A 6,000-nucleotide genomic window follows, 5' to 3' on the forward strand; every position below is an offset into this window, starting at 1 on the left:
TGTGTGATGTCTAGCCTCTTCAAAGTGTTTGTAAGAAAAACATTTGTCATTACTTTTACATCTTTCTTAGATGACAGATAACTGTTGCCAAAATTCTGCCTTTAAGAATTTAATGTTTGTTACTAGAAGAAATCTGCTTAGAATGCTGCATTCTCTTGTTTAGATTGCTTTTAGTGTTCATTTTCTTCTGATGATCTCCAGTCATACTTATTCCATTTTTTTTATTCGTTTCTGTGTTACAGCTTCTTGTAACTATCTCTGTAAGCTTGTGTCATGTATTGGTTCTAATACCAGGGTTATCTGTTACTTTGGCTTCAGTTAATATATTGATATCTTTTACAGTTTTAGATTTCTAATGCTCCTTCACTGTATCATGTTTCTAGTAACAAACATGATGCTTTTTTATTGCCTAACTGCAATACAGTCCGAGCCCCTTTTATAACTTTTATGCCAACTAATTTTTTTATTTGATTCTGGATTTCTATATTAGTGTCACTGTCATGCTTTACCCTCATTTTGTATTCTGAATGGGTACATCAAAATGCTGTGCCACAAATTTTTAAGTGTAGTGGTCTGTTGCATCATTTCTGTAGATTCCCACATCCTACATTTTGCAAAGTGTTTTAATTATGGAAAACGTATTCCTAATACTGCTTGAGTCAAATCGGGATTTAAAATCATAGGATGTAACAATTTTCTAGGACTGTCTAGATTTCTCTCTGTGTAAGTGTATACTCTTTTCTGTCAACATAAGTGCATAGTATATCTACTTTTTGATTGTTAATATTATGTTTACATATCAGGTGCCCATATTACCACCACATTTTATTTTTTTTACAAACCAAGAGACAAACGCTTGACAATGGCAATCAGACATCTAGCATTTAGCAGAATTTGAACCTCCCTTCCCTCTAAACATATAATACGTTTCACTAACTTAGGTGCTAAACAATGACATTGTGCATGACTCATTGTAGCTGTAGTCTTGTTACACCCTATAGGAGCAACTTCATTTACAGCATGCATTTCAGGTTTTGCATTTCTACTGCTAGTAGTATTTTCTTCAGTGCTAGTTGCACGGATTTGACCTGCTGTGAAACAAACTAGCACATTATGTGCTGATTTCTGCTATACATGATGTGAAACATTGCTTACAGCGGTTTCAGAATATAAGCAAAGAAGTCAATACTAAGCACTGTTCATTAACTAATAAGCATTCTATTAAAATCATTTGTGTATCAGAGTTCATGGAATCATCCATTTTCTCATATTACTATGAAAATCTGTTTTAAACTAGTCTGCAGCTAAAATTTCCAAAATTTTCACTTTATAGCTGCTACCAGGTTCTACCCAAAGCTTTAAAATATACTTTACATCATGCAACAATTCTTCTTCTTCTTTCGGCTTTTCCTGGTTAGGGGTCGCCACAGCGGATCACCTGTCTGCTCATGCATGCAGCAATGCCATTGCTATTTTATCTGTATTAAAAGTCTAGATACAAATTTTGATTGCTTGCCCTTCAGGGATTATATCAGCTTTTATTAAAAGTTCTTTTTTTAGGTTTGTCTTAGACCATGTAATCAATTCCTTCATATCTGTGCTCCTTTTCAGTATTTCTGTTGTAAGCTAGGATTGCAACAAGATGTTTCCTAGACTGTTCACTTCAGTTGTCTGTGGTGACATATTACTCAAAAGTCACTAGGCAGGAGTCCAGGTCATTTTCTTTTGTTATTTTTTCCATAGTAGATACAGTATTTGGGTTGGCAGTTACTCTGTCTAGCTGTTGTTGTAGCTACATCAGTTGTTGGTCAGGCCGTAGCTGTGACTCCACAATTCTTTGTAGTAATTCTTTCTTGGCGCTAGGTCACTGGGGTGCTATGCCAGAAACACAACACTTACAGTGCTGGAGGGAAAACTTATTTAAAATCTTATTTGCTTTAGGAACAGAAGTACTACATCTAAAATGGCAACATTCAGGTCAACAGCCCACGTTCTTCACCAGTGCAAAGTCCAAAGAGAAACTGGTGACAGATTGTCCTAAAACCTAATTTATTGTCTGCAAAGTTATGGAAAAAAAAAAACATAACCCACTTCGCTCAAAAAAAATAAATAAATCCCTCATTTTTTATTAGACAACAATACGGTCTCATATAACATTCCAAGCAGAGGATGTCGTAGAAAGTTTTAAGTCTATAGGACTCAGCTAGGAACCAGTCATCACTTTAAACTCTAGGTTTTTCCTTCTGGTATAATTTATCAGGTTAGCCATTAATTGTTTGTCACAACAAATGCTTCCAGAGTCTTCAAGGCAAGCTCCAGTTCACCTACTCTAAACATCCAGTTGAAGAAAAAATTCTTGATTCTAGATCTTCAGTTTACTTGTTTTTATATCAACATAATTGGCTGCATTGTTAATCTAAACCATAGAGTTTCCTAACATGAAAATATTCCCACATTCCATGCTGTAGCACACTTAATAGCATATTTTATATTTTCTTCATCCAGTGTTTCCTACACACATGTAGACACATGCGCTCATGCATGCTCACAAACATATCTGTATGTGTATCTGTATTTAAATGCTGATATTGCATTTTTCTTTTGCTGGCTTAAAAGAATGAATTCTCTTAATGCTAACTTTTTTGCAGGCAAGATTATGGTTCAGCAGGGAGTGGGAATTTGCACTTTCTCATTATTGTGTGATCTTGGAAACCGTTTATATTATTAGCAGTGGCGTGGTTGGTTCAAGGGGAACGTTTACGCCTGCAAAAAAAAGTTATTTTTTATATTTTTTTATTGTTTTTGTTTTGGTGATTTGGATTGATTTTTTGTTAGATTATGTATGTTTGATGTTATGTATTGTAAAGTAAATATATATATATATATATATATATATATATATATATATATATATATATATATATGGATCTACTTCATAATGTCAACTTACCACAACACTGAACTTATCAAATTAAGACAAAATCACTGTAACATCATATAAGTGAAACTGCATATTAGCGAATCTTGAAAAATCAAAAAAAAATGTTTGTGCATGTCAGACAGCATTCTTATGAATACAGATCATGCTGCATTCATAAGAAAATATTCAACAATAAAATTAATAAAAGAAAACAAAAATATACCATTACCTATGTATTTGCAGGTGGCAACCCCCCCGTACCCCCACACTTCCTGCTAATTAAATATACCAACTCCGAGATCACACTACAGTGGATAAAAGAGTAATTTCCTGATCCTCACTGTACCACAATTTCCATTCCATTTGTTTTCTTTGTCCACTTTACCTGTAGAACCTTTTCTTATGAATGCAGCATGATTTGCATTCATAAGTGTGAGTTTTTAAGATTCGCTAATATGCAGTTTCGCTTTTATGAGATTACAATGATTTTGTCTCAATTTTATAACGTTTGACATTGTGGTAAGTCGATGTTATGAAGTCGATCCATATACCTATATATGGGTACTGCATGTTTCATTGAACCAGGTAATTGTTACACTTAGTCAAATTATGTTATATTTCAGTTGCATTGCTAAATATCGATGAAGAATCCCACACTAGAGAAGTTAATGTTTTTTTTTTTTTTTTTTTTTAGATTTTTACGGTAAGTAAAGGGTAGTGATGATCACAAATGTAAATATGGTGCTTAAACTTGAGATCATTAGGTATGCGCACATTATTAATATTTTATTGTGATAACTTTTGGAGCTGTTTTATCAGTGTCCCATGACTTGGTTGTCTCTCCCCCAAAACACTTTCAAACCTGCAGTGCCATAATATAAAAAGCTTGCTTAAAAAACATAACATTATAATGAGAGTTGACATGCTCATTCCTCGTATAAATGAGGCATCATTCCAATAACATATCCCCCATCTAAGTGCTATAAATAATATCTGATGGCATAAAATAACGATCACAACTATAGTGATCTCATGAATTATCGCAAACTATTCATAGATGCATTTAAAAATACAAAAAGTTTATAAAATGTTACTAAGACAATTCAAAATTCTGTTCATAATATTACTACAGCTAACATCTGGTAGTGAAAGCAACTTAAATAATGATATTATGGCTAGTTTTAACCTAGAAATATTTAGATAATGTGGGTTTACAGTGCTATATGTTTTCTTTGACATGCTTTATTGCTATAGTTGTGTCCTGAGTTATATGATGTTTAATTGAGAATATAGCTTTAAGGGAGATGGGATTGTGATGATGTGGGCGCATAGCTTGCGTGCAGGAGGATGGTTCATGAGTATTGCATCTATAAACTTACTTGTAATGGATTAATGTGTTGATGATGAAATGATGTAAGTATAAAAGTGTCCTTTTAAATTGTTTCTGTTTTTATGGTCTAATGAAGCCACCAGATAAGTGGTGAAAGCACTTACCTATTCAATAAATATTTTTTTCTTTACTTTTACAATGATTATAGAGATTATAGAGATGTTAGATTTAATTAAAAAAAATATTTCAGATTTTAGAACACAAACACTGATAGCCATTTGCAAAACAAAACAGTCCCACACTGAAAATATATTGCTTTGAAATTCATATTCATTGAAAATTAAATTAAACTCACATTCACTGAAAATGCATTTGGAGCAATTGGGAGTTTGGGCTAGGCTCCATAAAGGTCTCCAGAAGAAGACCTTGCCCCTCCAGGCTATTTTCAAACCATGTCCCCCTGCACACATATTTAGGACCATCCATAAATCCATGCGTTCTTTGACTCACCTTCCTGATTACTTTAAATTATATTTCTTGTTTAATACAGCAACTTTTGTTAGAGTGCATTTTAAATATGTAGTTGTGAACATTTTTCCAATAAGCAGTAAGCAGTAAAACAAAATGTATGAACCAGTAATGACAAAAGTACCCATTTCAGAACCTTTCAACCACATAAGGCCAAGCAAAGTGCTGTTATTATAATCCAACAAAATCTTTATTTTGTATTTTATATTATTTTATAATTTACTAAGGAAATACAGTCACCTTATGAACTGTGAACACATCACATCTAATTGTGATAAAATGGCTACAACAAAAGTATTCCAATTTGTTTTACCCAAATACACACTAGTCCTGCAAAGACAAGAGTACTGACAAACTTTTTCTCAGCTCAGGATGGTCAGTCATTTTATTTCATAGACATCCCCAAAACCAGAAATTAGAGTGATATTTTTGAGTATTTATGAGAACATAAGAAATATTAACCACCTGATAACATATATTAAGTAATATACACAATCTTTGTAGAAGTGAAAGTCATCTGAATTCTGTATTAAAGAAAACTATTACTAATGCAGAGATCACTAATGGCAAACTTTGTATTTCAATGTCTCATCTACAAATGCAGTTTCTGCTCCCATGGAATACATTTTCTGTTACATTAAACAACTGGTGTGCTAGTGATATTGCCATAATATTTCTTGAACTAGACCAGGCTATGCAATAGGGAATATGTGGCAAACAACGATAACATGTTTCTGGAGTCCTGGATGGAGGCTAGCTCAAATTCCCAAGTGCTCCAAAGCACTATCTGGTTAAGTAACTTGTTCAGTGTTACAAAGTGGGTAAAGGAGGGTGGAAAGATTCCAACCCTGCACCCTTGCTGCAGAAAGCAGCTAATTAACAAGTTGGAGCTTTAATCCTTTGTGCAAATTGCCATATTAACAGTGTTTAAATAGACGCAGAAATTCTTAACACTCTGATCTTGTAGAAGAGACTAGATCACAGTAATATGCAGCAATGATTACATAATGGATGCTGAAGATCAGACAGTTCTGATCATCACTCCTAATAATGCAGACTATATGACCTGACAAATGTCAACCACTTTGTAGTTGCTGGAGGCTGTAAAGAAAACACTGCAAAATATATTGCTAAAATGCAACTGGCTTAAACTACTAAAATGCAACATGTTTAGACTATAGTACATGATCCAGACCAATTAATAGACTAATTCATTTTAATG

The sequence above is a fragment of the Protopterus annectens genome, chromosome 10.part0, assembly GCF_019279795.1.
Source record: "Protopterus annectens isolate FY-2018-M chromosome 10.part0, PAN1.0, whole genome shotgun sequence".
Lineage (NCBI taxonomy): Eukaryota > Metazoa > Chordata > Ceratodontiformes > Protopteridae > Protopterus > Protopterus annectens.